Below are 25,191 nucleotides of genomic sequence, written 5' to 3'. Positions count from 1 at the left end.
AAAGCCTGGAGGAGGGAGCGATTCGTGTCAGACAGTGATGTTCGCAGATTGGGTATGCTGCGTTCGAGCCTGGATAGCTCAGTCGGTAGAGCATCCGACTTTTAATCTGAGGGTCCAGGGTTCAAGTCCCTGTTCGGGCGTTGTGTTTAAAGCACGACTTTTAATTTCCACGTTCGTGCAGCCTGATAAAACACAAACTGACAAGGTCAGACCATCTTGCCTTCCTCAGAAAACGATCTGCTGAAAATCCACAGCTTGCAATCATGAGAGCTCGATTTCCACGAGCATAGTCGTTCCCTGTTTTACTATAGGTGTCCATATTTCTACCTCTGTTTATCTGATGGGCTGATTTTGCTGCTGCAAGTCCGACGACAAATCTGATCATTTTGCCTCTTGTTTGTGATTTGCCCAAGGGAGGAAATATTGAGCGCCCGTATTGAGCGTCTCAATTCATTTTAACTTTTACATACATTGGCTTGATTGCTCCTCAATCTTTCACAATCAATCTTTGTACAAATTATGCTCGTCATTGAAATTGCAAGGCCCTTATCATTGTGGTGGATCTGTGAGGCTCACTCTCCAACGCCAGGATATTCTTCGTCAGGAGATGATCCTCAACTGAATGAAGTGTTCTCGATGGCTTATGAAAATGTTCCATACATCTGACGCCTTGTACACTCCCGCATGTAGCGCAGGACCCCTTGAGGTAAAGAGCAGCGTTATGTTCGAAATTTGATGTTGTTTTGAACATGTCTACCAGTTTTTATTGATGTGTGAACTTCAACTCACGAACTATTATCCTCCTTGTCACTCAGTTGCTTCACATCATTTAGAAAAATGCTGGGAATTATGTTACTTGCTTCGAAAGTAGATTATGTCACGCACATTGAACTGCAGTTGCCATAGTTGTGCCCACTCACTTAATCTGTCTATGTGCCATTGGTTACTTATCACTGCCATTTGTCGCATTACAGCAGCACCACCACAGTGTCCACATGACAACTGAATATGAAAAACTCTGTGATGGTTGATTGAAGCCAGTAATAAATATGATGAAGTGTAGGTCCCTGCATTTCTCACAATTCATGCCGCTGCTCACAAATGAGCCGATTGTCGAATTGAGCCTATTTCTTTTGTCAATCTTGCAGGTGGAAACCATTCTGTGACAGCAATGCGCTGTGCAGGCGAGTGCACGACAGAAGGTATTGCAAAGCCTGGAGGAGGGAGCGATTCGTGTCAGACAGTGATGTTCGCAGATTGGGTATGCTGTGTTCGAGCCTGGATAGCTCAGTCGGTAGAGCATCAGACTTTTAATCTGAGGGTCCAGGGTTCAAGTCCCTGTTCGGGTGTTGTGTTTAAAGCACGAGTTTTAATTTCCACGTTCGTGCAGCCTGATAAAACACAAACTGACAAGGTCAGACCATCTTGCCTTCCTCAGAAAACGATCTGCTGAAAATCCACAGCTTGCAATCATGAGAGCTCGATTTCCACGAGCATAGTCGTTCCCTGTTTTACTATAGGTGTCCATATTTCTACCTCTGTTTATCTGATGGGCTGATTTTGCTGCTGCAAGTCCGACGACAAATCTGATCATTTTGCCTCTTGTTTGTGATTTGCCCAAGGGAGGAAATATTGAGCGCCCGTATTGAGCGTCTCAATTCATTTTAACTTTTACATACATTGGCTTGATTGCTCCTCAATCTTTCACAATCAATCTTTGTACAAATTATGCTCGTCATTGAAATTGCAAGGCCCTTATCATTGTGGTGGATCTGTGAGGCTCACTCTCCAACGCCAGGATATTCTTCGTCAGGAGATGATCCTCAACTGAATGAAGTGTTCTCGATGGCTTATGAAAATGTTCCATACATCTGACGCCTTGTACACTCCCGCATGTAGCGCAGGACCCCTTGAGGTAAAGAGCAGCATTATGTTCGAAATTTGATGTTGTTTTGAACATGTCTACCAGTTTTTATTGATGTGTGAACTTCAACTCACGAACTATTATCCTCCTTGTCACTCAGTTGCTTCACATCATTTAGAAAAATGCTGGGAATTATGTTACTTGCTTCGAAAGTAGATTATGTCACGCACATTGAACTGCAGTTGCCATAGTTGTGCCCACTCACTTAATCTGTCTATGTGCCATTGGTTACTTATCACTGCCATTTGTCGCATTACAGCAGCACCACCACAGTGTCCACATGACAACTGAATATGAAAAACTCTGTGATGGTTGATTGAAGCCAGTAATAAATATGATGAAGTGTAGGTCCCTGCATTTCTCACAATTCATGCCGCTGCTCACAAATGAGCCGATTGTCGAATGGAGCCTATTTCTTTTGTCAATCTTGCAGGTGGAAACCATTCTGTGACAGCAATGCGCTGTGCAGGCGAGTGCACGACAGAAGGTATTGCAAAGCCTGGAGGAGGGAGCGATTCGTGTCAGACAGTGATGTTCGCAGATTGGGTATGCTGCGTTCGAGCCTGGATAGCTCAGTCGGTAGAGCATCCGACTTTTAATCTGAGGGTCCAGGGTTCAAGTCCCTGTTCGGGCGTTGTGTTTAAAGCACGACTTTTAATTTCCACGTTCGTGCAGCCTGATAAAACACAAACTGACAAGGTCAGACCATCTTGCCTTCCTCAGAAAACGATCTGCTGAAAATCCACAGCTTGCAATCATGAGAGCTCGATTTCCACGAGCATAGTCGTTCCCTGTTTTACTATAGGTGTCCATATTTCTACCTCTGTTTATCTGATGGGCTGATTTTGCTGCTGCAAGTCCGACGACAAATCTGATCATTTTGCCTCTTGTTTGTGATTTGCCCAAGGGAGGAAATATTGAGCGCCCGTATTGAGCGTCTCAATTCATTTTAACTTTTACATACATTGGCTTGATTGCTCCTCAATCTTTCACAATCAATCTTTGTACAAATTATGCTCGTCATTGAAATTGCAAGGCCCTTATCATTGTGGTGGATCTGTGAGGCTCACTCTCCAACGCCAGGATATTCTTCGTCAGGAGATGATCCTCAACTGAATGAAGTGTTCTCGATGGCTTATGAAAATGTTCCATACATCTGACGCCTTGTACACTCCCGCATGTAGCGCAGGACCCCTTGAGGTAAAGAGCAGCGTTATGTTCGAAATTTGATGTTGTTTTGAACATGTCTACCAGTTTTTATTGATGTGTGAACTTCAACTCACGAACTATTATCCTCCTTGTCACTCAGTTGCTTCACATCATTTAGAAAAATGCTGGGAATTATGTTACTTGCTTCGAAAGTAGATTATGTCACGCACATTGAACTGCAGTTGCCATAGTTGTGCCCACTCACTTAATCTGTCTATGTGCCATTGGTTACTTATCACTGCCATTTGTCGCATTACAGCAGCACCACCACAGTGTCCACATGACAACTGAATATGAAAAACTCTGTGATGGTTGATTGAAGCCAGTAATAAATATGATGAAGTGTAGGTCCCTGCATTTCTCACAATTCATGCCGCTGCTCACAAATGAGCCGATTGTCGAATTGAGCCTATTTCTTTTGTCAATCTTGCAGGTGGAAACCATTCTGTGACAGCAATGCGCTGTGCAGGCGAGTGCACGACAGAAGGTATTGCAAAGCCTGGAGGAGGGAGCGATTCGTGTCAGACAGTGATGTTCGCAGATTGGGTATGCTGTGTTCGAGCCTGGATAGCTCAGTCGGTAGAGCATCAGACTTTTAATCTGAGGGTCCAGGGTTCAAGTCCCTGTTCGGGTGTTGTGTTTAAAGCACGAGTTTTAATTTCCACGTTCGTGCAGCCTGATAAAACACAAACTGACAAGGTCAGACCATCTTGCCTTCCTCAGAAAACGATCTGCTGAAAATCCACAGCTTGCAATCATGAGAGCTCGATTTCCACGAGCATAGTCGTTCCCTGTTTTACTATAGGTGTCCATATTTCTACCTCTGTTTATCTGATGGGCTGATTTTGCTGCTGCAAGTCCGACGACAAATCTGATCATTTTGCCTCTTGTTTGTGATTTGCCCAAGGGAGGAAATATTGAGCGCCCGTATTGAGCGTCTCAATTCATTTTAACTTTTACATACATTGGCTTGATTGCTCCTCAATCTTTCACAATCAATCTTTGTACAAATTATGCTCGTCATTGAAATTGCAAGGCCCTTATCATTGTGGTGGATCTGTGAGGCTCACTCTCCAACGCCAGGATATTCTTCGTCAGGAGATGATCCTCAACTGAATGAAGTGTTCTCGATGGCTTATGAAAATGTTCCATACATCTGACGCCTTGTACACTCCCGCATGTAGCGCAGGACCCCTTGAGGTAAAGAGCAGCATTATGTTCGAAATTTGATGTTGTTTTGAACATGTCTACCAGTTTTTATTGATGTGTGAACTTCAACTCACGAACTATTATCCTCCTTGTCACTCAGTTGCTTCACATCATTTAGAAAAATGCTGGGAATTATGTTACTTGCTTCGAAAGTAGATTATGTCACGCACATTGAACTGCAGTTGCCATAGTTGTGCCCACTCACTTAATCTGTCTATGTGCCATTGGTTACTTATCACTGCCATTTGTCGCATTACAGCAGCACCACCACAGTGTCCACATGACAACTGAATATGAAAAACTCTGTGATGGTTGATTGAAGCCAGTAATAAATATGATGAAGTGTAGGTCCCTGCATTTCTCACAATTCATGCCGCTGCTCACAAATGAGCCGATTGTCGAATGGAGCCTATTTCTTCTGTCAATCTTGCAGGTGGAAACCATTCTGTGACAGCAATGCGCTGTGCAGGCGAGTGCACGACAGAAGGTATTGCAAAGCCTGGAGGAGGGAGCGATTCGTGTCAGACAGTGATGTTCGCAGATTGGGTATGCTGCGTTCGAGCCTGGATAGCTCAGTCGGTAGAGCATCCGACTTTTAATCTGAGGGTCCAGGGTTCAAGTCCCTGTTCGGGCGTTGTGTTTAAAGCACGACTTTTAATTTCCACGTTCGTGCAGCCTGATAAAACACAAACTGACAAGGTCAGACCATCTTGCCTTCCTCAGAAAACGATCTGCTGAAAATCCACAGCTTGCAATCATGAGAGCTCGATTTCCACGAGCATAGTCGTTCCCTGTTTTACTATAGGTGTCCATATTTCTACCTCTGTTTATCTGATGGGCTGATTTTGCTGCTGCAAGTCCGACGACAAATCTGATCATTTTGCCTCTTGTTTGTGATTTGCCCAAGGGAGGAAATATTGAGCGCCCGTATTGAGCGTCTCAATTCATTTTAACTTTTACATACATTGGCTTGATTGCTCCTCAATCTTTCACAATCAATCTTTGTACAAATTATGCTCGTCATTGAAATTGCAAGGCCCTTATCATTGTGGTGGATCTGTGAGGCTCACTCTCCAACGCCAGGATATTCTTCGTCAGGAGATGATCCTCAACTGAATGAAGTGTTCTCGATGGCTTATGAAAATGTTCCATACATCTGACGCCTTGTACACTCCCGCATGTAGCGCAGGACCCCTTGAGGTAAAGAGCAGCGTTATGTTCGAAATTTGATGTTGTTTTGAACATGTCTACCAGTTTTTATTGATGTGTGAACTTCAACTCACGAACTATTATCCTCCTTGTCACTCAGTTGCTTCACATCATTTAGAAAAATGCTGGGAATTATGTTACTTGCTTCGAAAGTAGATTATGTCACGCACATTGAACTGCAGTTGCCATAGTTGTGCCCACTCACTTAATCTGTCTATGTGCCATTGGTTACTTATCACTGCCATTTGTCGCATTACAGCAGCACCACCACAGTGTCCACATGACAACTGAATATGAAAAACTCTGTGATGGTTGATTGAAGCCAGTAATAAATATGATGAAGTGTAGGTCCCTGCATTTCTCACAATTCATGCCGCTGCTCACAAATGAGCCGATTGTCGAATTGAGCCTATTTCTTTTGTCAATCTTGCAGGTGGAAACCATTCTGTGACAGCAATGCGCTGTGCAGGCGAGTGCACGACAGAAGGTATTGCAAAGCCTGGAGGAGGGAGCGATTCGTGTCAGACAGTGATGTTCGCAGATTGGGTATGCTGTGTTCGAGCCTGGATAGCTCAGTCGGTAGAGCATCAGACTTTTAATCTGAGGGTCCAGGGTTCAAGTCCCTGTTCGGGTGTTGTGTTTAAAGCACGAGTTTTAATTTCCACGTTCGTGCAGCCTGATAAAACACAAACTGACAAGGTCAGACCATCTTGCCTTCCTCAGAAAACGATCTGCTGAAAATCCACAGCTTGCAATCATGAGAGCTCGATTTCCACGAGCATAGTCGTTCCCTGTTTTACTATAGGTGTCCATATTTCTACCTCTGTTTATCTGATGGGCTGATTTTGCTGCTGCAAGTCCGACGACAAATCTGATCATTTTGCCTCTTGTTTGTGATTTGCCCAAGGGAGGAAATATTGAGCGCCCGTATTGAGCGTCTCAATTCATTTTAACTTTTACATACATTGGCTTGATTGCTCCTCAATCTTTCACAATCAATCTTTGTACAAATTATGCTCGTCATTGAAATTGCAAGGCCCTTATCATTGTGGTGGATCTGTGAGGCTCACTCTCCAACGCCAGGATATTCTTCGTCAGGAGATGATCCTCAACTGAATGAAGTGTTCTCGATGGCTTATGAAAATGTTCCATACATCTGACGCCTTGTACACTCCCGCATGTAGCGCAGGACCCCTTGAGGTAAAGAGCAGCATTATGTTCGAAATTTGATGTTGTTTTGAACATGTCTACCAGTTTTTATTGATGTGTGAACTTCAACTCACGAACTATTATCCTCCTTGTCACTCAGTTGCTTCACATCATTTAGAAAAATGCTGGGAATTATGTTACTTGCTTCGAAAGTAGATTATGTCACGCACATTGAACTGCAGTTGCCATAGTTGTGCCCACTCACTTAATCTGTCTATGTGCCATTGGTTACTTATCACTGCCATTTGTCGCATTACAGCAGCACCACCACAGTGTCCACATGACAACTGAATATGAAAAACTCTGTGATGGTTGATTGAAGCCAGTAATAAATATGATGAAGTGTAGGTCCCTGCATTTCTCACAATTCATGCCGCTGCTCACAAATGAGCCGATTGTCGAATGGAGCCTATTTCTTCTGTCAATCTTGCAGGTGGAAACCATTCTGTGACAGCAATGCGCTGTGCAGGCGAGTGCACGACAGAAGGTATTGCAAAGCCTGGAGGAGGGAGCGATTCGTGTCAGACAGTGATGTTCGCAGATTGGGTATGCTGCGTTCGAGCCTGGATAGCTCAGTCGGTAGAGCATCAGACTTTTAATCTGAGGGTCCAGGGTTCAAGTCCCTGTTCGGGCGTTGTGTTTAAAGCACGACTTTTAATTTCCACGTTCGTGCAGCCTGATAAAACACAAACTGACAAGGTCAGACCATCTTGCCTTCCTCAGAAAACGAACTGCTGAAAATCCACAGCTTGCAATCATGAGAGCTCGATTTCCACGAGCATAGTCGTTCCCTGTTTTACTATAGGTGTCCATATTTCTACCTCTGTTTATCTGATGGGCTGATTTTGCTGCTGCAAGTCCGACGACAAATCTGATCATTTTGCCTCTTGTTTGTGATTTGCCCAAGGGAGGAAATATTGAGCGCCCGTATTGAGCGTCTCAATTCATTTTAACTTTTACATACATTGGCTTGATTGCTCGTCAATCTTTCACAATCAATCTTTGTACAAATTATGCTCGTCATTGAAATTGCAAGGCCCTTATCATTGTGGTGGATCTGTGAGGCTCACTCTCCAACGCCAGGATATTCTTCGTCAGGAGATGATCCTCAACTGAATGAAGTGTTCTCGATGGCTTATGAAAATGTTCCATACATCTGACGCCTTGTACACTCCCGCATGTAGCGCAGGACCCCTTGAGGTAAAGAGCAGCGTTATGTTTGAAATTTGATGTTGTTTTGAACATGTCTACCAGTTTTTATTGATGTGTGAACTTCAACTCATGAACTATTATCCTCCTTGTCACTCAGTTGCTTCACATCATTTAGAAAAATGCTGGGAATTATGTTACTTGCTTCGAAAGTAGATTATGTCACGCACATTGAACTGCAGTTGCCATAGTTGTGCCCACTCACTTAATCTGTCTATGTGCCATTGGTTACTTATCACTGCCATTTGTCGCATTACAGCAGCACCACCACAGTGTCCACATGACAACTGAATATGAAAAACTCTGTGATGGTTGATTGAAGCCAGTAATAAATATGATGAAGTGTAGGTCCCTGCATTTCTCACAATTCATGCCGCTGCTCACAAAAGAGCCGTTTGTCGAATGGAGCCTATTTCGTCTGTCCATCTTGCAGGTGGAAACCATTCTGTGACAGCAATGCGCTGTGCAGGCGAGTGCACGACAGAAGGTATTGCAAAGCCTGGAGGAGGGAGCGATTCGTGTCAGACAGTGATGTTCGCAGATTCGGTATGCTGCATTCGAGCCTGGATAGCTCAGTCGGTAGAGCATCAGACTTTTAATCTGAGGGTCCAGGGTTCAAGTCCCTGTTCGGGCGTTGTGTTTAAAGCACGACTTTTAATTTCCACGTTCGTGCAGCCTGATAAAACACAAACTGACAAGGTCAGACCATCTTGCCTTCCTCAGAAAACGATCTGCTGAAAATCCACAGCTTGCAATCATGAGAGCTCGATTTCCACGAGCATAGTCGTTCCCTGTTTTACTATAGGTGTCCATATTTCTACCTCTGTTTATCTGATGGGCTGATTTTGCTGCTGCAAGTCCGATGACAAATCTGATCATTTTGCCTCTTGTTTGTGATTTGCCCAAGGGAGGAAATATTGAGCGCCCGTATTGAGCGTCTCAATTCATTTTAACTTTTACATACATTGGCTTGATTGCTCGTCAATCTTTCACAATCAATCTTTGTACAAATTATGCTCGTCATTGAAATTGCAAGGCCCTTATCATTGTGGTGGATCTGTGAGGCTCACTCTCCAAAGCCAGGATATTCTTCGTCAGGAGATGATCCTCAACTGAATGGAGTGTTCTCGATGGCTTATGAAAATGTTCCATACATCTGACGCCTTGTACACTCCCGCATGTAGCGCAGGACCCCTTGAGGTAAAGAGCAGCGTTATGTTCGAAATTTGATGTTGTTTTGAACATGTCTCCCAGTTTTTATTGATGTGTGAACTTCAACTCACGAACTATTATCCTCCTTGTCACTCAGTTGCTTCACATCATTTAGAAAAATGCTGGGAATTATGTTACTTGCTTCGAAAGTAGATTATGTTACGCACATTGAACTGCAGTTGCCATAGTTGTGCCCACTCACTTAATCTGTCTATGTGCCATTGGTTACTTATCACTGCCATTTGTCGCATTACAGCAGCACCACCACAGTGTCCACATGACAACTGAATATGAAAAACTCTGTGATGGTTGATTGAAGCCAGTAATAAATATGATGAAGTGTAGGTCCCTGCATTTCTCACAATTCATGCCGCTGCTCACAAATGAGCCGTTTGTCGAATGGAGCCTATTTCGTCTGTCCATCTTGCAGGTGGAAACCATTCTGTGACAGCAATGCGCTGTGCAGGCGAGTGCACGACAGAAGGTATTGCAAAGCCTGGAGGAGGGAGCGATTCGTGTCAGACAGTGATGTTCGCAGATTGGGTATGCTGTGTTCGAGCCTGGATAGCTCAGTCGGTAGAGCATCAGACTTTTAATCTGAGGGTCCAGGGTTCAAGTCCCTGTTCGGGCGTTGTGTTTAAAGCACGACTTTTAATTTCCACGTTCGTGCAGCCTGATAAAACACAAACTGACAAGGTCAGACCATCTTGCCTTCCTCAGAAAACGATCTGCTGAAAATCCACAGCTTGCAATCATGAGAGCTCGATTTCCACGAGCATAGTCGTTCCCTGTTTTACTATAGGAGTCCATATTTCTACCTCTGTTTATCTGATGGGCTGATTTTGCTGCTGCAAGTCCGACGACAAATCTGATCATTTTGCCTGTTGTTTGTGATTTGCCCAAGGGAGGAAATATTGAGCGCCCGTATTGAGCGTCTCAATTCATTTTAACTTTTACATACATTGGCTTGATTGCTCCTCAATCTTTCACAATCAATCTTTGTACAAATTATGCTCGTCATTGAAATTGCAAGGCCCTTATCATTGTGGTGGATCTGTGAGGCTCACTCTCCAACGCCAGGATATTCTTCGTCAGGAGATGATCCTCAACTGAATGGAGTGTTCTCGATGGCTTATGAAAATGTTCCATACATCTGACGCCTTGTACACTCCCGCATGTAGCGCAGGACCCCTTGAGGTAAAGAACAGCGTTATGTTCGAAATTTGATGTTGTTTTGAACATGTCTACCAGTTTTTATTGATGTGTGAACTTCAACTCACGAACTATTATCCTCCTTGTCACTCAGTTGCTTCACATCATTCAGAAAAATGCTGGGAATTATGTTACTTGCTTCGAAAGTAGATTATGTCACGCACATTGAACTGCAGTTGCCATAGTTGTGCCCACTCACTTAATCTGTCTATGTGCCATTGGTTACTTATCACTGCCATTTGTCGCATTACAGCAGCACCACCACAGTGTCCACATGACAACTGAATATGAAAAACTCTGTGATGGTTGATTGAAGCCAGTAATAAATATGATGAAGTGTAGGTCCCTGCATTTCTCACAATTCATGCCGCTGCTCACAAATGAGCCGATTGTCGAATGGAGCCTATTTCTTCTGTCAATCTTGCAGGTGGAAACCATTCTGTGACAGCAATGCGCTGTGCAGGCGAGTGCACGACAGAAGGTATTGCAAAGCCTGGAGGGGAGAGCGATTCGTATCAGACAGTGATGTTCGCAGATTGGGTATGCTACGTCCGAGCCTGGATAGCTCAGTCGGTAGAGCATCAGACTTTTAATCTGAGGGTCCAGGGTTCAAGTCCCTGTTCGGGCGTTGTGTTTAAAGCACGACTTTTAATTTCCACGTTCGTGCAGCCTGATAAAACACAAACTGACAAGGTCAGACCATCTTGCCTTCCTCAGAAAACGAACTGCTGAAAATCCACAGCTTGCAATCATGAGAGCTCGATTTCCACGAGCATAGTCGTTCCATGTTTTACGAGAGGTGTCCATATTTCTACCTCTGTTTATCTGATGGGCTGATTTTGCTGCTGCAAGTCCGACGACAAATCTGATCATTTTTGCCTCTTGTTTGTGATTTGCCCAAGGGAGGAAATATTGAGTGCCCGTATTGAGCGTCTCAATTCATTTTAACTTTTACATACATTGGTTTGATTGCTCCTCAATCTTTCACAATCAATCTTTGTACAAATTATGCTCGTCATTGAAATTGCAATGCCCTTATCATTGTGGTGGATCTGTGAGGCTCACTCTCCAACGCCAGGATATTCTTCGTCAGGAGATGATCCTCAACTGAATGAAGTGTTCTCGATGGCTTATGAAAATGTTCCATACATCTGACGCCTTGTACACTCCCGCATGTAGCGCAGGACCCCTTGAGGTAAAGAGCAGCGTTATGTTCGAAATTTGATGTTGTTTTGAACATGTCTACCAGTTTTTATTGATGTGTGAACTTCAACTCACGAACTATTATCCTCCTTGTCACTCAGTTGCTTCACATCATTCAGAAAAATGCTGGGAATTATGTTACTTGCTTCGAAAGTAGATTATGTCACGCACATTGAACTGCAGTTGCCATAGTTGTGCCCACTCACTTAATCTGTCTATGTGCCATTGGTTACTTATCACTGCCATTTGTAGCATTACAGCAGCACCACCACCGTGTCCACATGACAACTGAATATGAAAAACTCTGTGATGGTTGATTGAAGCCAGTAATAAATATGATGAAGTGTAGGTCCCTGCATTTCTCACAATTCATGCCGCTGCTCACAAATGAGCCGATTGTCGAATGGAGCCTATTTCTTCTGTCAATCTTGCAGGTGGAAACCATTCTGTGACAGCAATGCGCTGTGCAGGCGAGTGCACGACAGAAGGTATTGCAAAGCCTGGAGGGGGGAGCGATTCGTATCAGACAGTGATGTTCGCAGATTGGGTATGCTGCGTTCGAGCCTGGATAGCTCAGTCGGTAGAGCATCAGACTTTTAATCTGAGGATCCAGGGTTCAAGTCCCTGTTCGGGCGTTGTGTTTAAAGCACGACTTTTAATTTCCACGTTCGTGCAGCCTGATAAAACACAAACTGACAAGGTCAGACCATCTTGCCTTCCTCAGAAAACGATCTGCTGAAAATCCACAGCTTGCAATCATGAGAGCTCGATTTCCACGAGCACAGTCGTTCCCTGTTTTACTATAGGTGTCCATATTTCTACCTCTGTTTATCTGATGGGCTGATTTTGCTGCTGCAAGTCCGACGACAAATCTGATCATTTTGCCTCTTGTTTGTGATTTGCCCAAGGGAGGAAATATTGAGCGCCCGTATTGAGCGTCTCAATTCATTTTAACTTTTACATACATTGGCTTGATTGCTCGTCAATCTTTCACAATCAATCTTTGTACAAATTATGCTCGTCATTGAAATTGCAAGGCCCTTATCATTGTGGTGGATCTGTGAGGCTCACTCTCCAACGCCAGGATATTCTTCGTCAGGAGATGATCCTCAACTGAATGAAGTGTTCTCGATGGCTTATGAAAATGTTCCATACATCTGACGCCTTGTACACTCCCGCATGTAGCGCAGGACCCCTTGAGGTAAAGAGCAGCGTTATGTTCGAAATTTGATGTTGTTTTGAACATGTCTACCAGTTTTTATTGATGTGTGAACTTCAACTCACGAACTATTATCCTCCTTGTCACTCAGTTGCTACACATCATTCAGAAAAATGCTGGGAATTATGTTACTTGCTTCGAAAGTAGATTATGTCACGCACATTGAACTGCAGTTGCCATAGTTGTGCCCACTCACTTAATCTGTCTATGTGCCATTGGTTACTTATCACTGCCATTTGTCGCATTACAGCAGCACCACCGCAGTGTCCACATGACAACTGAATATGAAAAACTCTGTGATGGTTGATTGAAGCCAGTAATAAATATGATGAAGTGTAGGTCCCTGCATTTCTCACAATTCATGCCGCTGCTCACAAATGAGCCGATTGTCGAATGGAGCCTATTTCTTCTGTCAATCTTGCAGGTGGAAACCATTCTGTGACAGCAATGCGCTGTGCAGGCGAGTGCACGACAGAAGGTATTGCAAAGCCTGGAGGGGGGAGCGATTCGTATCAGACAGTGATGTTCGCAGATTGGGTATGCTGTGTTCGAGCCTGGATAGCTCAGTCGGTAGAGCATCAGACTTTTAATCTGAGGGTCCAGGGTTCAAGTCCCTGTTCGGGCGTTGTGTTTAAAGCACGACTTTTAATTTCCACGTTCGTGCAGCCTGATAAAACACAAACTGACAAGGTCAGACCATCTTGCCTTCCTCAGAAAACGAACTGCTGAAAATCCACAGCTTGCAATCATGAGAGTTCGATTTCCACGAGCATAGTCGTTCCCTGTTTTACGAAAGGTGTCCATATTTCTACCTCTGTTTATCTGATGGGCTGATTTTGCTGCTGCAAGTCCGACGACAAATCTGATCATTTTGCCTGTTGTTTGTGATTTGCCCAAGGGAGGAAATATTGAGCGCCCGTATTGAGCGTCTCAATTCATTTTAACTTTTACATACATTGGCTTGATTGCTCGTCAATCTTTCACAATCAATCTTTGTACAAATTATGCTCGTCATTGAAATTGCAAGGCCCTTATCATTGTGGTGGATCTGTGAGGCTCACTCTCCAACGCCAGGATATTCTTCGTCAGGAGATGATCCTCAACTGAATGAAGTGTTCTCGATGGCTTATGAAAATGTTCCATACATCTGACGCCTTGTACACTCCCGCATGTAGCGCAGGACCCCTTGAGGTAAAGAGCAGCGTTATGTTCGAAATTTGATGTTGTTTTGAACATGTCTACCAGTTTTTATTGATGTGTGAACTTCAACTCACGAACTATTATCCTCCTTGTCACTCAGTTGCTTCACATCATTTAGAAAAATGCTGGGAATTATGTTACTTGCTTCGAAAGTAGATTATGTCACGCACATTGAACTGCAGTTGCCATAGTTGTGCCCACTCACTTAATCTGTCTATGTGCCATTGGTTACTTATCACTGCCATTTGTCGCATTACAGCAGCACCACCGCAGTGTCCACATGACAACTGAATATGAAAAACTCTGTGATGGTTGATTGAAGCCAGTAATAAATATGATGAAGTGTAGGTCCCTGCATTTCTCACAATTCATGCCGCTGCTCACAAATGAGCCGATTGTCGAATGGAGCCTATTTCTTCTGTCAATCTTGCAGGTGGAAACCATTCTGTGACAGCAATGCGCTGTGCAGGCGAGTGCACGACAGAAGGTATTGCAAAGCCTGGAGGGGGGAGCGATTCGTATCAGACAGTGATGTTCGCAGATTGGGTATGCTGCGTTCGAGCCTGGATAGCTCAGTCGGTAGAGCATCAGACTTTTAATCTGAGGATCCAGGGTTCAAGTCCCTGTTCGGGCGTTGTGTTTAAAGCACGACTTTTAATTTCCACGTTCGTGCAGCCTGATAAAACACAAACTGACAAGGTCAGACCATCTTGCCTTCCTCAGAAAACGAACTGCTGAAAATCCACAGCTTGCAATCATGAGAGCTCGATTTCCACGAGCATAGTCGTTCCCTGTTTTACTATAGGTGTCCATATTTCTACCTCTGTTTATCTGATGGGCTGATTTTGCTGCTGCAAGTCCGACGACAAATCTGATCATTTTGCCTCTTGTTTGTGATTTGCCCAAGGGAGGAAATATTGAGTGCCCGTATTGAGCGTCTCAATTCATTTTAACTTTTACATACATTGGCTTGATTGCTCCTCAATCTTTCACAATCAATCTTTGTACAAATTATGCTCGTCATTGAAATTGCAATGCCCTTATCATTGTGGTGGATCTGTGAGGCTCACTCTCCAACGCCAGGATATTCTTCGTCAGGAGATGATCCTCAACTGAATGAAGTGTTCTCGATGGCTTATGAAAATGTTCCATACATCTGACGCCTTGTACACTCCCGCATGTAGCGCAGGACCCCTTGAGGTAAAGAGCAGCGTTATGTTCGAAATTTGATGTTGTTTTGAACATGTCGACCAGTTTTTATTGATGTGTGAACTTCAACTCACGAACTATTATCCTCCTTGTCACTCAGTTGCTTCACATCATTCAGAAAAATGCTGGGAATTATGTTACTTGCTTCGAAAGTAGATTATGTCACGCACATTGAACTGCAGTTGCCATAGTTGTGCCCACTCACTTAATCTGTCTATGTGCCATTGGTTACTTATCACTGCCATTTGTAGCATTACAGCAGCACCACCACCGTGTCCACATGACAACTGAATATGAAAAACTCTGTGATGGTTGATTGAAGCCAGTAATAAATATGATGAAGTGTAGGTCCCTGCATTTCTCACAATTCATGCCGCTGCTCACAAATGAGCCGATTGTCGAATGGAGCCTATTTCTTCTGTCAATCTTGCAGGTGGAAACCATTCTGTGACAGCAATGCGCTGTGCAGGCGAGTGCACGACAGAAGGTATTGCAAAGCCTGGAGGGGGGAGCGATTCGTATCAGACAGTGATGTTCGCAGATTGGGTATGCTGCGTTAGAGCCTGGATAGCTCAGTCGGTAGAGCATCAGACTTTGAATCTGAGGGTCCAGGGTTCAAGTCCCTGTTCGGGCGTTGTGTTTAAAGCATGACTTTTAATTTCCACGTTCGTGCAGCCTGATAAAACACAAACTGACAAGGTCAGACCATCTTGCCTTCCTCAGAAAACGATCTGCTGAAAATCCACAGCTTGCAATCATGAGAGTTCGATTTCCACGAGCACAGTCATTCCCTGTTTTACTATAGGTGTCCATATTTCTACCTCTGTTTATCTGATGGGCTGATTTTGCTGCTGCAAGTCCGACGACAAATCTGATCATTTTGCCTGTTGTTTGTGATTTGCCCAAGGGAGGAAATATTGAGCGCCCGTATTGAGCGTCTCAATTCATTTTAACTTTTACATACATTGGCTTGATTGCTCGTCAATCTTTCACAATCAATCTTTGTACAAATTATGCTCGTCATTGAAATTGCAAGGCCCTTATCATTGTGGTGGATCTGTGAGGCTCACTCTCCAACGCCAGGATATTCTTCGTCAGGAGATGATCCTCAACTGAATGAAGTGTTCTCGATGGCTTATGAAAATGTTCCATACATCTGACGCCTTGTACACTCCCGCATGTAGCGCAGGACCCCTTGAGGTAAAGAGCAGCGTTATGTTCGAAATTTGATGTTGTTTTGAACATGTCTACCAGTTTTTATTGATGTGTGAACTTCAACTCACGAACTATTATCCTCCTTGTCACTCAGTTGCTTCACATCATTTAGAAAAATGCTGGGAATTATGTTACTTGCTTCGAAAGTAGATTATGTCACGCACATTGAACTGCAGTTGCCATAGTTGTGCCCACTCACTTAATCTGTCTATGTGCCATTGGTTACTTATCACTGCCATTTGTCGCATTACAGCAGCACCACCACAGTGTCCACATGACAACTGAATATGAAAAACTCTGTGATGGTTGATTGAAGCCAGTAATAAATATGATGAAGTGTAGGTCCCTGCATTTCTCACAATTCATGCCGCTGCTCACAAATGAGCCGATTGTCGAATGGAGCCTATTTCTTCTGTCAATCTTGCAGGTGGAAACCATTCTGTGACAGCAATGCGCTGTGCAGGCGAGTGCACGACAGAAGGTATTGCAAAGCCTGGAGGGGGGAGCGATTCGTATCAGACAGTGATGGTCGCAGATTGGGTATGCTGCGTTCGAGCCTGGATAGCTCAGTCGGTAGAGCATCAGACTTTTAATCTGAGGGTCCAGGGTTCAAGTCCCTGTTCGGGCGTTGTGTTTAAAGCACGACTTTTAATTTTCACGTTCGTGCAGCCTGATAAAACACAAACTGACAAGGTCAGACCATCTTGCCTTCCTCAGAAAACGATCTGCTGAAAATCCACAGCTTGCAATCATGAGAGTTCGATTTCCACGAGCACAGTCGTTCCCTGTTTTACTATAGGTGTCCATATTTCTACCTCTGTTTATCTGATGGGCTGATTTTGCTGCTGCAAGTCCGACGACAAATCTGATCATTTTGCCTCTTGTTTGTGATTTGCCCAAGGGAGGAAATATTGAGCGCCCGTATTGAGCGTCTCAATTCATTTTAACTTTTACATACATTGGCTTGATTGCTCGTCAATCTTTCACAATCAATCTTTGTACAAATTATGCTCGTCATTGAAATTGCAAGGCCCTTATCATTGTGGTGGATCTGTGAGGCTCACTCTCCAACGCCAGGATATTCTTCGTCAGGAGATGATCCTCAACTGAATGAAGTGTTCTCGATGGCTTATGAAAATGTTCCATACATCTGACGCCTTGTACACTCCCGCATGTAGCGCAGGACCCCTTGAGGTAAAGAGCAGCGTTATGTTCGAAATTTGATGTTGTTTTGAACATGTCTACCAGTTTTTATTGATGTGTGAACTTCAACTCACGAACTATTATCCTCCTTGTCACTCAGTTGCTTCACATCATTCAGAAAAATGCTGGGAATTATGTTACTTGCTTCGAAAGTAGATTATGTCACGCACATTGAACTGCAGTTGCCATAGTTGTGCCCACTCACTTAATCTGTCTATGTGCCATTGGTTACTTATCACTGCCATTTGTCGCATTACAGCAGCACCACCACAGTGTCCACATGACAACTGAATATGAAAAACTCTGTGATGGTTGATTGAAGCCAGTAATAAATATGATGAAGTGTAGGTCCCTGCATTTCTCACAATTCATGCCGCTGCTCACAAATGAGCCGATTGTCGAATGGAGCCTATTTCTTCTGTCAATCTTGCAGGTGGAAACCATTCTGTGACAGCAATGCACTGTGCAGGCGAGTGCACGACAGAAGGTATTGCAAAGCCTGGAGGGGGAACGATTCGTATCAGACAGTGATGTTCGCAGATTGGGTATGCTGCGTTAGAGCCTGGATAGCTCAGTCGGTAGAGCATCAGACTTTTAATCTGAGGGTCCAGGGTTCAAGTCCCTGTTCGGGCGTTGTGTTTAAAGCACGACTTTTAATTTCCACGTTCGTGCAGCCTGATAAAACACAAACTGACAAGGTCAGACCATCTTGCCTTCCTCATAAAACGAACTGCTGAAAATCCACAGCTTGCAATCATGAGAGCTCGATTTCCACGAGCATAGTCGTTCCCTGTTTTACTATAGGTGTCCATATTTCTACCTCTGTTTATCTGATGGGCTGATTTTGCTGCTGCAAGTCCGACGACAAATCTGATCATTTAGCCTCTTGTTTGTGATTTGCCCAAGGGAGGAAATATTGAGCGCCCGTATTGAGCGTCTCAATTCATTTTAACTTTTACATACATTGGCTTGATTGCTCGTCAATCTTTCACAATCAATCTTTGTACAAATTATGCTCGTCATTGAAATTGCAAGGCCCTTATCATTGTGGTGGATCTGTGAGGCTCACTCTCCAACGCCAGGATATTCTTCATCAGGAGATGATCCTCAACTGAATGAAGTGTTCTCGATGGCTTATGAAAATGTTCCATACATCTGACGCCTTGTACACTCCCGCATGTAGCGCAGGACCCCTTGAGGTAAAGAGCAGCGTTATGTTCGAAATTTGATGTTGTTTTGAACATGTCTACCAGTTTTTATTGATGTGTGAACTTCAACTCACGAACTATTATCCTCCTTGTCACTCAGTTGCTTCACATCATTTAGAAAAATGCTGGGAATTATGTTACTTGCTTCGAAAGTAGATTATGTCACGCACATTGAACTGCAGTTGCCATAGTTGTGCCCACTCACTTAATCTGTCTATGTGCCATTGGTTACTTATCACTGCCATTTGTCGCATTACAGCAGCACCACCACAGTGTCCACATGACAACTGAATATGAAAAACTCTGTGATGGTTGATTGAAGCCAGTAATAAATATGATGAAGTGTAGGTCCCTGCATTTCTCACAATTCATGCCGCTGCTCACAAATGAGCCGATTGTCGAATGGAGCCTATTTCTTCTGTCAATCTTGCAGGTGGAAACCATTCTGTGACAGCAATGCGCTGTGCAGGCGAGTGCACGACAGAAGGTATTGCAAAGCCTGGAGGGGGGAGCGATTCGTATCAGACAGTGATGTTCGCAGATTGGGTATGTTGCGTTAGAGCCTGGATAGCTCAGTCGGTAGAGCATCAGACTTTTAATCTGAGGGTCCAGGGTTCAAGTCCCTGTTCGGGCGTTGTGTTTAAAGCACGACTTTTAATTTCCACGTTCGTGCAGCCTGATAAAACACAAACTGACAAGGTCAGACCATCTTGCCTTCCTCAGAAAACGAACTGCTGAAAATCCACAGCTTGCAATCATGAGAGTTCGATTTCCACGAGCATAGTCGTTCCCTGTTTTACGAAAGGTGACCATATTTCTACCTCTGTTTATCTGATGGGCTGATTTTGCTGCTGCAAGTCCGACGACAAATCTGATCATTTTGCCTCTTGTTTGTGATTTGCCCAAGGGAGGAAATATTGAGCGCCCGTATTGAGCGTCTCAATTCATTTTTACTTTTACATACATTGGCTTGATTGCTCCTCAATCTTTCACAATCAATCTTTGTACAAATTATGCTCGTCATTGAAATTGCAAGGCCCTTATCATTGTGGTGGATCTGTGAGGCTCACTCTCCAACGCCAGGATATTCTTCGTCAGGAGATGATCCTCAACTGAATGAAGTGTTCTCGATGGCTTATGAAAATGTTCCATACATCTGACGCCTTGTACACTCCCGCATGTAGCGCAGGACCCCTTGAGGTAAAGAGCAGCGTTATGTTCGAAATTTGATGTTGTTTTGAACATGTCTACCAGTTTTTATTGATGTGTGAACTTCAACTCACGAACTATTATCCTCCTTGTCACTCAGTTGCTTCACATCATTTAGAAAAATGCTGGGAATTATGTTACTTGCTTCGAAAGTAGATTATGTCACGCACATTGAACTGCAGTTGCCATAGTTGTGCCCACTCACTTAATCTGTCTATGTGCCATTGGTTACTTATCACTGCCATTTGTCGCATTACAGCAGCACCACCACAGTGTCCACATGACAACTGAATATGAAAAACTCTGTGATGGTTGATTGAAGCCAGTAATAAATATGATGAAGTGTAGGTCCCTGCATTTCTCACAATTCATGCCGCTGCTCACAAATGAGCCGATTGTCGAATGGAGCCTATTTCTTCTGTCAATCTTGCAGGTGGAAACCATTCTGTGACAGCAATGCGCTGTGCAGGCGAGTGCACGACAGAAGGTATTGCAAAGCCTGGAGGGGGGAGCGATTCGTATCAGACAGTGATGGTCGCAGATTGGGTATGCTGCGTTCGAGCCTGGATAGCTCAGTCGGTAGAGCATCAGACTTTTAATCTGAGGGTCCAGGGTTCAAGTCCCTGTTCGGGCGTTGTGTTTAAAGCACGACTTTTAATTTTCACGTTCGTGCAGCCTGATAAAACACAAACTGACAAGGTCAGACCATCTTGCCTTCCTCAGAAAACGAACTGCTGAAAATCCACAGCTTGCAATCATGAGAGTTCGATTTCCACGAGCACAGTCGTTCCCTGTTTTACTATAGGTGTCCATATTTCTACCTCTGTTTATCTGATGGGCTGATTTTGCTGCTGCAAGTCCGACGACAAATCTGATCATTTTGCCTGTTGTTTGTGATTTGCCCAAGGGAGGAAATATTGAGCGCCCGTATTGAGCGTCTCAATTCATTTTAACTTTTACATACATTGGCTTGATTGCTCCTCAATCTTTCACAATCAATCTTTGTACAAATTATGCTCGTCATTGAAATTGCAAGGCCCTTATCATTGTGGTGGATCTGTGAGGCTCACTCTCCAACGCCAGGATATTCTTCGTCAGGAGATGATCCTCAACTGAATGAAGTGTTCTCGATGGCTTATGAAAATGTTCCATACATCTGACGCCTTGTACACTCCCGCATGTAGCGCAGGACCCCTTGAGGTAAAGAGCAGCGTTATGTTCGAAATTTGATGTTGTTTTGAACATGTCTACCAGTTTTTATTGATGTGTGAACTTCAACTCACGAACTATTATCCTCCTTGTCACTCAGTTGCTTCACATCATTCAGAAAAATGCTGGGAATTATGTTACTTGCTTCGAAAGTAGATTATGTCACGCACATTGAACTGCAGTTGCCATAGTTGTGCCCACTCACTTAATCTGTCTATGTGCCATTGGTTACTTATCACTGCCATTTGTCGCATTACAGCAGCACCACCACAGTGTCCACATGACAACTGAATATGAAAAACTCTGTGATGGTTGATTGAAGCCAGTAATAAATATGATGAAGTGTAGGTCCCTGCATTTCTCACAATTCATGCCGCTGCTCACAAATGAGCCGATTGTCGAATGGAGCCTATTTCTTCTGTCAATCTTGCAGGTGGAAACCATTCTGTGACAGCAATGCACTGTGCAGGCGAGTGCACGACAGAAGGTATTGCAAAGCCTGGAGGGGGAACGATTCGTATCAGACAGTGATGTTCGCAGATTGGGTATGCTGCGTTAGAGCCTGGATAGCTCAGTCGGTAGAGCATCAGACTTTTAATCTGAGGGTCCAGGGTTCAAGTCCCTGTTCGGGCGTTGTGTTTAAAGCACGACTTTTAATTTCCACGTTCGTGCAGCCTGATAAAACACAAACTGACAAGGTCAGACCATCTTGCCTTCCTCATAAAACGAACTGCTGAAAATCCACAGCTTGCAATCATGAGAGCTCGATTTCCACGAGCATAGTCGTTCCCTGTTTTACTATAGGTGTCCATATTTCTACCTCTGTTTATCTGATGGGCTGATTTTGCTGCTGCAAGTCCGACGACAAATCTGATCATTTAGCCTCTTGTTTGTGATTTGCCCAAGGGAGGAAATATTGAGCGCCCGTATTGAGCGTCTCAATTCATTTTAACTTTTACATACATTGGCTTGATTGCTCGTCAATCTTTCACAATCAATCTTTGTACAAATTATGCTCGTCATTGAAATTGCAAGGCCCTTATCATTGTGGTGGATCTGTGAGGCTCACTCTCCAACGCCAGGATATTCTTCATCAGGAGATGATCCTCAACTGAATGAAGTGTTCTCGATGGCTTATGAAAATGTTCCATACATCTGACGCCTTGTACACTCCCGCATGTAGCGCAGGACCCCTTGAGGTAAAGAGCAGCGTTATGTTCGAAATTTGATGTTGTTTTGAACATGTCTACCAGTTTTTATTGATGTGTGAACTTCAACTCACGAACTATTATCCTCCTTGTCACTCAGTTGCTTCACATCATTTAGAAAAATGCTGGGAATTATGTTACTTGCTTCGAAAGTAGATTATGTCACGCACATTGAACTGCAGTTGCCATAGTTGTGCCCACTCACTTAATCTGTCTATGTGCCATTGGTTACTTATCACTGCCATTTGTCGCATTACAGCAGCACCACCACAGTGTCCACATGACAACTGAATATGAAAAACTCTGTGATGGTTGATTGAAGCCAGTAATAAATATGATGAAGTGTAGGTCCCTGCATTTCTCACAATTCATGCCGCTGCTCACAAATGAGCCGATTGTCGAATGGAGCCTATTTCTTCTGTCAATCTTGCAGGTGGAAACCATTCTGTGACAGCAATGCGCTGTGCAGGCGAGTGCACGACAGAAGGTATTGCAAAGCCTGGAGGGGGGAGCGATTCGTATCAGACAGTGATGTTCGCAGATTGGGTATGCTGCGTTAGAGCCTGGATAGCTCAGTCGGTAGAGCATCAGACTTTTAATCTGAGGGTCCAGGGTTCAAGTCCCTGTTCGGGCGTTGTGTTTAAAGCACGACTTTTAATTTCCACGTTCGTGCAGCCTGATAAAACACAAACTGACAAGGTCAGACCATCTTGCCTTCCTCATAAAACGAACTGCTGAAAATCCACAGCTTGCAATCATGAGAGTTCGATTTCCACGAGCACAGTCGTTCCCTGTTTTACTATAGGTGTCCATATTTCTACCTCTGTTTATCTGATGGGCTGATTTTGCTGCTGCAAGTCCGACGACAAATCTGATCATTTTGCCTCTTGTTTGTGATTTGCCCAAGGGAGGAAATATTGAGCGCCCGTATTGAGCGTCTCAATTCATTTTAACATTTACATACATTGGCTTGATTGCTCGTCAATCTTTCACAATCAATCTTTGTACAAATTATGCTCGTCATTGAAATTGCAAGGCCCTTATCATTGTGGTGGATCTGTGAGGCTCACTCTCCAACGCCAGGATATTCTTCGTCAGGAGATGATCCTCAACTGAATGAAGTGTTCTCGATGGCTTATGAAAATGTTCCATACATCTGACGCCTTGTACACTCCCGCATGTAGCGCAGGACCCCTTGAGGTAAAGAGCAGCGTTATGTTCGAAATTTGATGTTGTTTTGAACATGTCTACCAGTTTTTATTGATGTGTGAACTTCAACTCACGAACTATTATCCTCCTTGTCACTCAGTTGCTTCACATCATTTAGAAAAATGCTGGGAATTATGTTACTTGCTTCGAAAGTAGATTATGTCACGCACATTGAACTGCAGTTGCCATAGTTGTGCCCACTCACTTAATCTGTCTATGTGCCATTGGTTACTTATCACTGCCATTTGTCGCATTACAGCAGCACCACCACAGTGTCCACATGACAACTGAATATGAAAAACTCTGTGATGGTTGATTGAAGCCAGTAATAAATATGATGAAGTGTAGGTCCCTGCATTTCTCACAATTCATGCCGCTGCTCACAAATGAGCCGATTGTCGAATGGAGCCTATTTCTTCTGTCAATCTTGCAGGTGGAAACCATTCTGTGACAGCAATGCGCTGTGCAGGCGAGTGCACGACAGAAGGTATTGCAAAGCCTGGAGGGGGGAGCGATTCGTATCAGACAGTGATGGTCGCAGATTGGGTATGCTGCGCTCGAGCCTGGATAGCTCAGTCGGTAGAGCATCAGACTTTTAATCTGAGGGTCCAGGGTTCAAGTCCCTGTTCGGGCGTTGTGTTTAAAGCACGACTTTTAATTTCCATGTTCGTGCAGCCTGATAAAACACAAACTGACAAGGTCAGACCATCTTGCCTTCCTCAGAAAACGAACTGCTGAAAATCCACAGCTTGCAATCATGAGAGCTCAATTTCCACGAGCATAGTCGTTCCCTGTTTTACTATAGGTGTCCATATTTCTACCTCTGTTTATCTGATGGGCTGATTTTGCTGCTGCAAGTCCGACGACAAATCTGATCATTTTGCCTCTTGTTTGTGATTTGCCCAAGGGAGGAAATATTGAGCGCCCGTATTGAGCGTCTCAATTCATTTTAACTTTTACATACATTGGCTTGATTGCTCCTCAATCTTTCACAATCAATCTTTGTACAAATTATGCTCGTCATTGAAATTGCAATGCCCTTATCATTGTGGTGGATCTGTGAGGCTCACTCTCCAACGCCAGGATATTCTTCGTCAGGAGATGATCCTCAACTGAATGAAGTGTTCTCGATGGCTTATGAAAATGTTCCATACATCTGACGCCTTGTACACTCCCGCATGTAGCGCAGGACCCCTTGAGGTAAAGAGCAGCGTTATGTTCGAAATTTGATGTTGTTTTGAACATGTCTACCAGTTTTTATTGATGTGTGAACTTCAACTCACGAACTATTATCCTCCTTGTCACTCAGTTGCTTCACATCATTCAGAAAAATGCTGGGAATTATGTTACTTGCTTCGAAAGTAGATTATGTCACGCACATTGAACTGCAGTTGCCATAGTTGTGCCCACTCACTTAATCTGTCTATGTGCCATTGGTTACTTATCACTGCCATTTGTAGCATTACAGCAGCACCACCACCGTGTCCACATGACAACTGAATATGA

General features: G+C 43.9%; 21 non-coding genes across 21 annotated transcripts; all 21 read left to right on the top strand.

Moving 5' to 3' along the window:
* The first annotated feature begins 67 nt into the window (after positions 1 to 67).
* Positions 68 to 140, top strand: trnak-uuu (transfer RNA lysine (anticodon UUU)). The gene has a single exon. It is a non-coding gene; the product is annotated as a tRNA-Lys (tRNA).
* A 1,136-nt stretch (positions 141 to 1,276) lies between these two features.
* trnak-uuu (transfer RNA lysine (anticodon UUU)) lies at positions 1,277 to 1,349 on the top strand. Its single transcript has one exon. It is a non-coding gene; the product is annotated as a tRNA-Lys (tRNA).
* Positions 1,350 to 2,485: 1,136 nt separating this feature from the next.
* On the top strand, positions 2,486 to 2,558 carry trnak-uuu (transfer RNA lysine (anticodon UUU)). Its single transcript has one exon. It is a non-coding gene; the product is annotated as a tRNA-Lys (tRNA).
* A 1,136-nt stretch (positions 2,559 to 3,694) lies between these two features.
* On the top strand, positions 3,695 to 3,767 carry trnak-uuu (transfer RNA lysine (anticodon UUU)). Its single transcript has one exon. It is a non-coding gene; the product is annotated as a tRNA-Lys (tRNA).
* A 1,136-nt stretch (positions 3,768 to 4,903) lies between these two features.
* Positions 4,904 to 4,976, top strand: trnak-uuu (transfer RNA lysine (anticodon UUU)). Its single transcript has one exon. It is a non-coding gene; the product is annotated as a tRNA-Lys (tRNA).
* Positions 4,977 to 6,112: 1,136 nt separating this feature from the next.
* trnak-uuu (transfer RNA lysine (anticodon UUU)) lies at positions 6,113 to 6,185 on the top strand. Its single transcript has one exon. It is a non-coding gene; the product is annotated as a tRNA-Lys (tRNA).
* Positions 6,186 to 7,321: 1,136 nt separating this feature from the next.
* On the top strand, positions 7,322 to 7,394 carry trnak-uuu (transfer RNA lysine (anticodon UUU)). Its single transcript has one exon. It is a non-coding gene; the product is annotated as a tRNA-Lys (tRNA).
* A 1,136-nt stretch (positions 7,395 to 8,530) lies between these two features.
* On the top strand, positions 8,531 to 8,603 carry trnak-uuu (transfer RNA lysine (anticodon UUU)). Its single transcript has one exon. It is a non-coding gene; the product is annotated as a tRNA-Lys (tRNA).
* A 1,136-nt stretch (positions 8,604 to 9,739) lies between these two features.
* On the top strand, positions 9,740 to 9,812 carry trnak-uuu (transfer RNA lysine (anticodon UUU)). Its single transcript has one exon. It is a non-coding gene; the product is annotated as a tRNA-Lys (tRNA).
* A 1,136-nt stretch (positions 9,813 to 10,948) lies between these two features.
* trnak-uuu (transfer RNA lysine (anticodon UUU)) lies at positions 10,949 to 11,021 on the top strand. The gene has a single exon. It is a non-coding gene; the product is annotated as a tRNA-Lys (tRNA).
* Positions 11,022 to 12,158: 1,137 nt separating this feature from the next.
* Positions 12,159 to 12,231, top strand: trnak-uuu (transfer RNA lysine (anticodon UUU)). The gene has a single exon. It is a non-coding gene; the product is annotated as a tRNA-Lys (tRNA).
* Positions 12,232 to 13,367: 1,136 nt separating this feature from the next.
* On the top strand, positions 13,368 to 13,440 carry trnak-uuu (transfer RNA lysine (anticodon UUU)). The gene has a single exon. It is a non-coding gene; the product is annotated as a tRNA-Lys (tRNA).
* Positions 13,441 to 14,576: 1,136 nt separating this feature from the next.
* Positions 14,577 to 14,649, top strand: trnak-uuu (transfer RNA lysine (anticodon UUU)). Its single transcript has one exon. It is a non-coding gene; the product is annotated as a tRNA-Lys (tRNA).
* A 1,136-nt stretch (positions 14,650 to 15,785) lies between these two features.
* trnaq-uug (transfer RNA glutamine (anticodon UUG)) lies at positions 15,786 to 15,858 on the top strand. Its single transcript has one exon. It is a non-coding gene; the product is annotated as a tRNA-Gln (tRNA).
* Positions 15,859 to 16,994: 1,136 nt separating this feature from the next.
* Positions 16,995 to 17,067, top strand: trnak-uuu (transfer RNA lysine (anticodon UUU)). Its single transcript has one exon. It is a non-coding gene; the product is annotated as a tRNA-Lys (tRNA).
* Positions 17,068 to 18,202: 1,135 nt separating this feature from the next.
* Positions 18,203 to 18,275, top strand: trnak-uuu (transfer RNA lysine (anticodon UUU)). The gene has a single exon. It is a non-coding gene; the product is annotated as a tRNA-Lys (tRNA).
* Positions 18,276 to 19,411: 1,136 nt separating this feature from the next.
* trnak-uuu (transfer RNA lysine (anticodon UUU)) lies at positions 19,412 to 19,484 on the top strand. The gene has a single exon. It is a non-coding gene; the product is annotated as a tRNA-Lys (tRNA).
* A 1,136-nt stretch (positions 19,485 to 20,620) lies between these two features.
* On the top strand, positions 20,621 to 20,693 carry trnak-uuu (transfer RNA lysine (anticodon UUU)). Its single transcript has one exon. It is a non-coding gene; the product is annotated as a tRNA-Lys (tRNA).
* Positions 20,694 to 21,828: 1,135 nt separating this feature from the next.
* Positions 21,829 to 21,901, top strand: trnak-uuu (transfer RNA lysine (anticodon UUU)). Its single transcript has one exon. It is a non-coding gene; the product is annotated as a tRNA-Lys (tRNA).
* A 1,136-nt stretch (positions 21,902 to 23,037) lies between these two features.
* On the top strand, positions 23,038 to 23,110 carry trnak-uuu (transfer RNA lysine (anticodon UUU)). Its single transcript has one exon. It is a non-coding gene; the product is annotated as a tRNA-Lys (tRNA).
* A 1,136-nt stretch (positions 23,111 to 24,246) lies between these two features.
* trnak-uuu (transfer RNA lysine (anticodon UUU)) lies at positions 24,247 to 24,319 on the top strand. The gene has a single exon. It is a non-coding gene; the product is annotated as a tRNA-Lys (tRNA).
* The last annotated feature ends 872 nt before the right edge of the window (positions 24,320 to 25,191 follow it).

This window comes from Pristiophorus japonicus, chromosome 3 (assembly GCF_044704955.1).
Source record: "Pristiophorus japonicus isolate sPriJap1 chromosome 3, sPriJap1.hap1, whole genome shotgun sequence".
Classification (NCBI taxonomy): Eukaryota; Metazoa; Chordata; class Chondrichthyes; family Pristiophoridae; genus Pristiophorus; species Pristiophorus japonicus.
The sequence above is the reverse complement of the archived record's forward strand: the minus strand, read 5'-3'. Positions and strand labels throughout refer to the sequence as shown.